General features: G+C 42.9%; 1 pseudogene; it reads left to right on the top strand.

Moving 5' to 3' along the window:
• The first annotated feature begins 3,083 nt into the window (after window positions 1-3,083).
• LOC131830109 (large ribosomal subunit protein eL31-like) overlaps window positions 3,084-11,438 on the top strand; it is a 95,334-nt pseudogene continuing 86,979 nt past the window's right edge.

Below are 11,438 nucleotides of genomic sequence, written 5' to 3'. Positions count from 1 at the left end.
TATCTTGATGATCACAGCTTTGTAATAGAGCTTGAAGTCAGGCACTGTGATACACCCAGCTTTGGTTTTCTTTTTCAACATTCCCCTGGCTGTAGGGATCATTTCTGGTTCCATACAAATTATAGGATTGTTTGTTCCAGCTCTGTGAAAAATGTCAATGGTATTTTGATACAGATTGCATTGTAGATGTGTAGATTTCTATGGGCAGTCAGATTTTTTAAAAAAGATTTTATTTATTTATTTGACAGAGATCACAAGTGGGCAGAGAGGCAGGCAGAGACAGAGAGAAGGGGAAGCAGATTCCCCACTGAGCAGAGAGCCTCACATGGGGCTTGATCCCAGGACCCTGGGATCATGACCTGAGCCGAAGGCAGAGGCTTTAACCCATGGAGCCACCCAGGTGCCCCAGCACAGATGTTTTTAAACATTTATTCTTCCGATCCATGTGCATGGAATGTTTTTCCATCTCTTTGTGTCTTCCTCAATTTCTCTTATAAGTGTTCTATAATTTCTAGATCTCTTTGGTTTGTAATTTCTATCTCTTTGGTTAGGTTTATTCCTAGGTATCTTATGGTTTTTGGTGCAATTGTAAATTGATCATTCCTTAATTTTTCTTTCTTCAGTCACATTGTTAGTATATAGAAATGCAACTGATTTCTGTGCATTGATTTTGTAGTGGTGGTAATATTATGAAATGAGGTCATTTATATAAGTTGTATTCTTCAGAATTTTCATTGAAGCTCCTATTCTTGTTAGTTTAGAACCAAGAAACTTATTCAAGGAAGAGCTAAAACCAGGAAGAGGAATATAACAGTTATCTTTATAATATTATAGCTAGTCTTAGGTCCTAACATCCATGTAGAAGTCAGTTAACTCTACCCCATTACTTATAGGTGATAGACCTGGAGTAGGGTCCATGACCTGGAAGGGATAGAGAAAGCCTGTGGAGGTAGGAAATATATTCCAGATTTTAGACTTGGCCCACTTTTTGATTACATGTATGTTGTTTAACAAACCACAGTATTCATAAATAACATTGGGACATTTTTATATTCTGAAATTCCAAGCCACTTGGGGCTGAGGTCCACTCTGGCCACAGGATCTGTGATTTCTAACTAACAATGTGGCATACAGGCACATTCCTTATTCTAGGAGTAGTGGATGCCCTAGAGAAATATACAAGGCCTGAAGAATTTTGTCCTGCAGTTTTTCAAGACTGACATTTTTTTGGAGTCAAACTCAAAGGCCTGATGTCAGGACATTAGATTATAGGAACTCCATTTCTCACCTAGGCTATCACATGACCTGACTGCTTAGCTGGACTCTTAGAGGCTCAGGTGAAAAGAATGGGACCTGGGCATTTAACATCATTGGAGAAAGTTTTGATCCCTCTTTCCTCAAAACCCTTTTTCCTTCTGGTTTCTGAGAAATTGCACTCTCTGTCTCTCTCCTGCCTCATTGGTGCTTTTTCACTATCTCTTTGCTGGATCTTCCTCATCCTCTTGACTCTCATCTTCTCTCCAGCAACACTGACTTCCTTACTGTCCCTTGAACACAAACAGGATTCTTCTGCCCCTGGGACTTTGAACTTGCTCTTTTCTCTGCCTGGATTGATCTTCTCTCAGATATACTCATAGCTCAGCTGCTCACTTCATTTAGGATTCTTAAATATCCCATCTTAAGAGAGCTTCCAGAGACCACAGTTTCTGAAATAGTATATTCCATTGCTTTCTCTCTTTTTACTTTTTTGTTCATCTACATTTAGTTCAAGTATTCTTATGTGTGTTTATATTGCATATTGATCTGTTTATTTGTTTGTATTTGATCTCTCTTCACTAGACTTTAAGCTCAACTTTTCTGTTGAGCTTAAAGTCTAGTGTTGGTTCATACATATATTCTAAACACCTAGAATAGTGTCAGACACAAAGCAGGCACTCCGCAAATATTTACTGAATGAATGAAGGTACAAGTAAATTGGGGTCTGGGAAAGCATGTGGGCTCCCAGTGCAAAGAATATACATACTCAACAGAATTAGATTCATTCAGACTTTTTCTAAAAGGCAATTAATCCTTTGGGCAAAGTGTCCCCCTTTTTTTAAATTAATTTTTTATTTTTTATAAACATATATTTTTATCCCCAGGGGTACAGGTCTGTGAATCACCAGGTTTACACACTTCACAGCACTCACCCAAGCACATACCCTCCCCAATGTCCATAATCCCACCCCCTTCTCCCAAACCCCCTCCCCCCAGCAACCCTCAGTTTGTTTTGTGAGATTAAGAGTCACTTATGGTTTGTCTCCCTCCCAATCCCATCTTGTTTCATTTATTCTTCTCGTACCCACTTAAGCCCCCATGTTGCATCACCACTTCCTCATATCAGGGAGATCATATGATAGTTGTCTTTCTCTGCTTGACTTATTTCGCTAAGCATGATACGCTCTAGTTCCATCCATGTTGTCGCAAATGGCAAGATTTCATTTCTTTTGATGGCTGCATAGTATTCCATTGTGTATATATACCACATCTTCTTGATCCATTCATCTGTTGATGGACATCTAGGTTCTTTCCATAGTTTGGCTATTGTGGACATTGCTGCTATAAACATTCGGGTGCATGTGCCCCTTTGGATCACTACATTTGTATCTTTAGGGTAAATACCCAATAGTGCAATTGCTGGGTCATAGGGCAGTTCTATTTTCAACATTTTGATATTTATCAATGTCCCTGCATTTGAAATGGGTAGAGTGTTGCAGTGGTGGAGGGTTCTGGACAAAGTGCTATAGGTTCCTTGTTCCTTTTTTAAAGCTCATTCTAGGGTCTTTGGAATAGAAAAGTCTCCATGTGTATGAGGCTTCATTCTGACATCCAGGTGGCTATTTGACTTGGTTGTACAAAACTGGGATATAAATAGGCCTCCTTCACACAATTGTTGTCCAGATTAGATACAGCATACACAGTAGACTTTATACTGTGCCAAGCACATAGTAGGCACTCAAGAAAGAGTAGCTGCTTTGAAGATGATGATGGTGATGATGATGATGATGATGATGGTGATGATGGTGATGATGGTGATGTTCGTAATGAAAGAGGAGGAGAAAGAGGAATTCATGAAGGAGGAGGGGAATAATGATGATGATGATAATGTTGTTGTTGCCAACTGGAAGGGTAAATATATATTGGATGAATGATTCTCATCAGTCAGTGGCCATTTACTGCATGAGGCTTTCTCTAGTTAGGCTCAGGGTCTCTGGGCAAGCATGGTAGGGGAATGGCTTTGTATCACTCTCAGCTTCTGGCTGTAGAGCCACTCTAAGTGTTAGTAAACAGCTATAATTGGGTGATCCATGGAAGGAAAGTAGGCTAGATTCACTCTCAGCTCATTTTCCTTCTGCAGAGGACTATTGGTGGTTATCCTCCTGGTCAGTCAGAAACAAAGGCCCTTATCCTCAGCAGAGTCATGATTCTATAACTCATATTCTCTCTATGGTCCTTATTTCTTCCTCTTCTTTTTTAAAGATTTTATTTATTTATTTAAGAACGAGAACTCACACAATCAGGTGGAGGTGGAGAGGGAAAGGGAAAGAAAGGAGCAGACTCCCTGCTGGGTTCTCCTTATCTCTCACTCATTGTTACCTTTGATTTTCCTATCTCCCTGATTTTCCCTTACTATTTGTTTCTTCTTTTCCATTCTTCCCACATGTTTTCCCGCCTCCACCTTCTTTCCCTCCACTGTGAGAGGACAGCCACAGAGGGGTCAGGGCTGGGTGCACAAGTGACTGGTCACTGTCCAGGGGCTGCCTTGGAAGGTAGGAATCCCCAACCATTCTGGGGTTGGAACAGCAGAGTGCTACTCCTTCTCTCCTTCTCCATCCCTACCATAAGCATGCTGCTGCCGGTGTCCTATGACCTTGGGAAATTATAGGGAGATTTAGAGAGAGGAGGAGGTTATTGATTTTTCCTCCCAGTTCTATATCAGGGAATTGGAAGAAAGGCATCTGAAGTTGTGTGGTTCAGAGCAATGGACCTTCATAGGGAGAAACTTCAGGGAAAAAACACAGTTCTGGGCTCTGGAATTTTTGACTTCTAGTCCTAAGCCTTCCAAATATTTATCTGTGCATTTTGTGGTAAGTTGCTCCCTCTGTCTGGGCTGCAGTTCTCTCATCTGGGAAATAGATGGTTTAAACTGACTTCCGAGGCGACTCTGGCTCTAGGACTCCAACAATTTTTAATTGAGAAGTATATTTCTCAGTTACCCCTCATACCTAACACTTTACCCCCATCCAGTACTGATCCTAGGACAACTGTGGCCTCATTTCTTGTCTCAATGCTCATGTGAAAACCAACTCACGATTTTGGTGTGGACATTTATCCTTGGAATTCTGGACAGCACATGCACATACTTTTCCTGCAAATAAATCTTCAGATTGTTCTATGAAAGGTTATGACATGAACAAGTTCAATGTGCAGTTTCTAAGTTTATGTCAAGGCCCTACCCAGTTACAGTCACTGTTGGGTGCTCCATTTCTCCATTTGCATAATACATGGCACAGAGAGAGTGCCTCTTTCTGTTCAAACATCCCTGTTTTGGGAGTAATTGATTCTTTCTCAGTCTTATGATGTGGGTCTAATGAGGGATGCCTTCCACTCATCCACTGAAGGTAGCGACAGTGCTATTCCAAATACAAGTGACTCCCTGCTATTCCAAATACAAGTGACTCCCCGCAGGAGTTCACTTGGCCTCTGAGCTTCACCTTCAACCTGTCAGTTGAAAAAATTGAACAAAAATGGTCTCTTGGGGTGTTGTTCTGGAACAGAACGACCTCCTTACACACAGGGCTGGGCATGTGACATATAGACCAGCCGGTATCCTTCTGGAAATGGCTGTTTTTGTTTTTGTTTTTGTTTTTCTGCTTTGGTATAGATGTGGAACTGCCAGCAGCTCTGTTCCTTGCTCTACACAGAAATCAGTTCTGTAAAGGAGAGAATAGAGCTCGTGCTCCAAGAAGCGTAAGGGATGGGTAAAAGGAATCCTGGTGATATTTGAGTTCTTAGTTCTATATCTCAGGCTGAAATGATCCAGAATATTGTCTCCCCAAAACTTGGTTACTGGAGTCCTCTTTAAATTCAGGTTGTCAAACCACTGAGAGTCTCCAATAAACTTCCCTTTTTGTTGAAACCAGTGCCAGGTGGTCTCTCATGTATACTCTGAGAGAGTTGTAAAACAATGAAGGTACCTGTATTACGGCTCTCCAGAGAAACAGAACCAATAGGAGGTTAATTTCAAGAAATAAATTTTATTGTAAGGAATTGGTTCAGGTGATTATGGGGACCCAGAAATCCTATGATCTGCCATCTCTGAGCTGGGGAGCCAGGAATACTGATGTGTAGTTTGAATGCTTGAGAGCCGGAGGCCTGAGGTATAGATTCCAGTGAGAACCTATAGTGCTGAGGGCAGAAAATCCCTGTCCCAGCTCACGTGGTTAGGCAGAGAGAGAATCCAACCTTCCTTAGCCTTTCTGTTCTAGTCAACCTCTCAACAAGTTGGATAATGTCAGAGCACACTGGAGAGGGACATCTGCTCTACTGGGTCTGCCAATTCACATGCTAATCTCTTCCAGAAATGCACTCACAGACACACCTAGATATAATATTTGACCAGGTACTGGGGCAAGCTGTGGCCCCATCAAGGTGACACATTAACCATCACGGAGGCCACGAGGCTGGGCTGGCTGGTGGCATCACGTGCTCAGCTGGGGAGCAGGTCTCCATTTCGTCACTGTGTCTCTGCTTTGCCACCTCCATCCATCCTGTGTAACCACCTGTGATCTGTTTACCTGCTCTGCCCCCGCAGGAGTTCACTTGGCCTCTGAGCTTCACCTTCAACCTGTCAGTTGAAAAAATTGAACAAAAATGGTCTCTTGGGGTGTTGTTCTGGAATGAACATCCTCTTTGTAATTCCAGGAGGAAATCAAGGCATTAGAAACTATATTAGAAAGCATTCTCTCCATTTCCTTCTCAAACCTCTGAGTTGCCAAAGGCAGCACCATTCTCCCTGTTTACAGCTGTGTTTTCCTCCATCTACAACTCTGAGTGAATATTTGAGATTTACCCTCGACCTGCGGCTTCACTAGATGACTTCCTCCTGGCTCCAGGAGGCCTTGAGAGGTGGTGCTGCAGAACTGAGGAGGGCAGAAAGAATAGGAAGGGGGGAGTAAGGAGGTCCTGGGAATTACAGAAACAACAAACAGGCATATTCCTCTCTCAGGACCATAATGTACAGTCCCTGTCTCAAGGGCCAGTTTCATCAATCCAGGAAGCAGAGCCTGGGGCTTTAGATGCATGGCTGGGCCTGAGAGATAGCCTGCCTTCCACTCATCCACTGAAGGTAGCTACAGTGCTATTCCCAATACAAGGTAATTTGATGGCTTAGACTCTTGGTCAGATGGTCGTGGGTTCCAGCACCAACCCTGCTTCATACTCTGTTACCTTGAACAGATTATTAAACCTCAGTTTCCTCATCTATGAAATGGGGCTATGATACCTACCTCCAGTGTTTCTGTGAGAATTCGATTAAGGCACAGTGTCTGGTATGTGGTCAACCCTTATCATAAATGCACCTCAATATTTGTGCTAATCAGTTACTTTTTGGAGCATGGTATTAAAAAAGGATAGAAGACTCAGAGTCTAAATTCTGGTTTTGACTTAAGTGTCAAATTATAACTATATTTCATAGATATGACTAGCCTTCTCTGACTACCAAACTGACCTAAAGAAGATGTGTGTAACAAAGGCGAAACTACCCTTTTGTTTTAATTTCACTTATATATTCTTGGAGTACTTTTTATTATTCATCTCCTTTATAGTTTTAATGCAGGCCTGTCAGTTGTTTTGAAGTATTTATTTATTTATTTACTTATATTTTTATATTTTTTTAGTATTAGACCCACCCTCCAGAGATAGGTATGTTGATACTTACGTACTTTTGGGGAGACAACGTCTTCCAAATTTTTTCATAAATATTTTAAATAGTTGCTGTTGAAAATTGCTCACAATATCCAAAGGAGTATATTCAAAGCACTCACTCTCTATGGTATCTGACAGGAAAACTGCCTGCCTCTTGGAACAAACAAAATAAGCTTGTCAATGATTTCTATAGAATTTTTCTATTATTTCCCTTCTACATAAAATCCTATAAAACAACCCTTTTTTTTTTCTGTATAGAAACTTAAAAAAAAGGCGGAAAAAAGGTTTGAGTGGATACAGCTATCTTACTGAATACGAAATAATTTTTCTACTCTCCAATTACTTCTGTTCTGCTGCTCTCCTCCTGTGTTGGGAAACAGGGAGGTAAAATACTTTTTATTTCAACTCATTGTGGTAATTTAGATAATGACAACAATTATAAGACAGAAAAGAGTTTATAAAGCAACCCTCTCCCAACTTCTAAAGAAGAGATCAAAGAGAGTGAAGGAGGAAGGAGACAAATTATTACACAAGCCCTATGGTGAGTGCTTCATAGCAGCCTTCATCTAATTGAGTCTTAGAAATCCTGCCAAAAAATAAAAAAATAAAAAAAATAACCACACCAAGAAAAACAAAAAAAACCCACCAAAAAAACAAAAGAAAACCCTGCAAGTGAACACGTGCCCAAACACTACCCTCAGGAATACAGAAAAATGCATGCACATAAATGTATGTACACCTGTCCACAGTTATCTTAAGGGTTGTCAGGATATGTCATCTGGAGTGGCAACTCAGAGTGCAAGGTTTAAGAACTGGGACTTGGGGGAGGGCTCTGTTTGTCGGGACTTCCCCCAGTTCCTCCCAGCTGGATTTCCACATCTGTGATTGGAGAAGTCTGATGGCTCTTACCACATGCCTTTCTCCTTTAACATGGCTCCTGATCTGGAGGGTCTCTTTGGGAAGTCAAGCTAGGCTGGAAGAATGCTGGCCCCAGGCTGGGCCTAGCTGTACCTAGATGCTGTCCCTGGTGCTGAGAGGAAATCATTAGCAATACTCAAATCCAGGAATGGGCTCCCTTTACCCCAAGGGCTCCTTATGGTCAGTGCTGACAGAAGGTCATTTCCTTGAGCTTTAATTCAACAGAGAAAAGAAAATATATCCTTTTAAATTACATGTGAGAGGGAAGGCCAAGAGCCATGGTCAAGGACCCCCATGTAGGTGGTTCCACATAGATAATTACATAGGCCTCTTCTAAGATCACAGCTCTCCTTGGAGCCTTTGGGGAATGAGGCTGTAAACAGGTCTAGCCAGGCTCACAGGGAGGTAACCAGCCATCCCCTCCATCTTGCTGGCAAAAAATTGGGATGGGAAAAGGACAATGTGATAGCTTTGTGACAGCGCCTGAAAGACTGGCATTAAGTGGTAAGCAGTGGGGATACGATGAAGGGGCAAGGGGGCTGGCAGTTGCCTGAGACTCCTCCTGTGGGCTGAGCTGTCATGGCTTGGCCTTCCTAGGATGGACCTCTCTCAGGAGTACAGCGAGCATCTCTAGGGCACTCTGCTGTGAGCCTGGGGTTGTCCAGCTTCCCTTAGCACAGGGATCTCTGTGGTCCCCTGGACTACAGGCTGCTCATGGGAGATGACTTGGTTTTTTCCTTGGGTATGAAGGATAGGTGGGAACTCAGCCAACAGGTGGGGCTCTGCAGGTCTCTGCCCGGGTTCTGATAAATTCAAAACCAGAATTTAGATGCTGATTATTCTATCTTTTTTTAATACCATGCTCCAAAAAGTAACTGATTAGCACAAATATTGATGTTTTCTTGTTTCCTAGCCAGGAGACAAGGAAAAGTGGGAGATAGAAGGAGTCAGAAAAATTCAAAGCCAGAGCAAGGGCAAGTGACAGGGATAGGGACAGCATGGGCAAGGATGACAAAAGGACATATGACAAGAGGGATAGGGAGAAGAGTGAGAAGAAGAGTAAAGAGCATAGCAAAGAAAGAGTAAGAACCAAGAGAAAGGTAGAGAAGTAGTACAAGAAATTAAAGGGAGGTCTGGGAACTTACCGTGGGAGGTCTCAGTTGCCAGTGGTGGTTGTGTCTGTGTCCCTTCCCCACAATTGCCTACCAGCATATGACATATATGCTCTTTCCTCAAACTCTCTGAGGCTGGCTCCAGTTCCAGGAGGATCTGGAATGCAGTCTAGGACTTAGAGACTGAGAACCCATTCAAGCTTGTAAGTAGCTCTAGTAAGAGACCTTGTCTGCCTAAGACTGAGCCTTGCAGGCTGGCAGAACAAATATTTAGGTGTATAAGAATAAGGGTGAGTGTGAACAAGGATGATGCCCCATTTGTAAGGCTAGCCTCTGGTAAGACTTCAGGAAGGAACTAAGACTCAGAGATCTGATATTGACATCTAGATCAGTATGGTTCACTGGGAGAGGTCAGTTCCAGGGGTCCCTGGCATTATGGCTCCAACACAAAGAAGAGCCAACAGGTGCCAGAGAGTGAGAGACAGGAGAGAGTTCTTAGGGAGATATCCCTGCTTGGTGTGATTGCCCTTGCTCCAGTGGGGCCACTTCCCTCCTGTCTTCAACCCCCTATCCCTGCTGTAGTGTCCCTCCAAGCAGCTTTCTATCCCAATCAGTAAATGGAAGAGCTGCAGTTTGAGCCCAGGTCTGTTGGAGGCCAAACCTCATAAACTCTTTGTCAGAGAAGGAAGTGTCCTGTGGCAGTGAAATCTGGGAATAGGGAGATGGACACTAGGGAGAATGAGGCTCATGGTCCCTTCTGCGATTGTGCCTTGTGCCCAATGGATGGCGCATATGGAGACAGTGTGTATGCAGCACTGAGACTTCTGGGGAAAAGAGGAGGGAAGTGCCATGGGAACCATAATCAAAAGTTTCAGGATATGCAAGTCCATACTTGCATACCAGAGACTGGAAGAGCATGCCCTCAACTGTTCTCAAGGATCGAGGCACAATACTGTTGAATTTGGTTCATCACCCATTTCATTTAGGGCTCCAGTTCCTGACCCCACTGTACCCCAAGGGCTGGCTTCACAACCCACCAGGAGCAACTCTCCGAGGCTGGCATTTCTGCTGCTGCCTCCACAGGCATCAGGGGCTTCATCCACTGATACAGTCACAACTGAAATTACCTTTTCAGAGCACCAGGCATCCGTTTCCACGGAAACATGTACTCTGGGGGGTGGCGGGATGGGGACTAAGAAGAGCTGGTAGGCACTGTAGGCTTGGAAAGAACCTTGTAAATACTTCTTGGTTTATTCAGTACGCGCCCCTGATTCACATTATAAATTAAACACCTCATCATGCAGTAATGGTTCTAACTGGGAGTCATTATGAACAGCTCCAGCAGCCTGGGGCCCAATCAAGACCAACTGTGATAAAAGGTGTCTTCCCTCGGAAGATAATGTGAGTGAGCCAGCATTACCTTACCTTTTCAGTTAAGTGACATGGCAAACTGCTTGTGAGGCAGCCAGGAACTGTCCTTGGTAAGGTTGTCCTGTCAGCAGACATCCAGGAGTGACTGGGGGCAAAACCCCCTGTGTTTCGATTTCAAACAGATCTGCATTCTACTCCCACCTCAGCCATTTAGCATCTGAGTGACCCAAAAATCTTGCCTTAGGATCTCGGTTTCCTTTTTTTTTTTTTTTTTTTTTTTTAAAGATTTATTATTTATTTGTGTAGGAGAGGGGCAGAGGGAGAGAGAGAATCTCAGGTAGAGATTCTCACAGAGCCAGAGCCCAACACGGGGCTCAGTCTCAAGACTTTGAGTCAAAATCAAGAGTCGATGTTCAGGGGGCACCTGGGTGGCTCAGTGGGTTAAAGCCTCTGCCTTTGGCTCAGGTCACGATCTCAGGGTACTGAGATTGAGCCCTGCATCGGGCTCTCTGCTTGGCAGGGAGCCTGCTTTCCCCTCTCCGCCTACTTCTGATCTCTCTCTGTCAAATAAATGAATAAAATCTTAAAAAAAAAAAAAAAAGAGTCAATGCTCAGCCGAGAGTGCCTCAGTTTCCTTATTTTAAAGTGAGTTCTGCATGTATTTCATGGGGCACTGGGTGTGGTGCATAAACAATGAATTTTGGAACTCTGAAAAAAAATTAAAATAAATTAAAAAAAATAAAACTGAGTTCTGGAGCAGCCCACCATACTACATGGCACTTAGTACGGCTGATTGTTTGCATTTCCTTTGATATCTGGCTTGCTGAGATTTTGAGCATTGGTACAGATTTGTTTTTAGAAAGGTATTGAACAGGTCACTATAATATAATCAGAAGATTTTTCTGAAATGACAGAGACCCAACTTGAATTAGCTTTCTTACTAAGAGTCTCTAGGAAAACTCTTTGTGGAATCTCCCAAGAAAATACCATTTTGTAGTAAAACTTATTTTGGGGGTCAGTTTGTTCCTTAAAGTGATTATTTCCTGTAGGGCTTAAACAAATTCAGAGGCA

The sequence above is a fragment of the Mustela lutreola genome, chromosome 4, assembly GCF_030435805.1.
Source record: "Mustela lutreola isolate mMusLut2 chromosome 4, mMusLut2.pri, whole genome shotgun sequence".
Classification (NCBI taxonomy): Eukaryota; Metazoa; Chordata; class Mammalia; order Carnivora; family Mustelidae; genus Mustela; species Mustela lutreola.
Note: the sequence above shows the minus strand (reverse complement) of the source record. Positions and strands in the feature narration are given on the sequence as shown.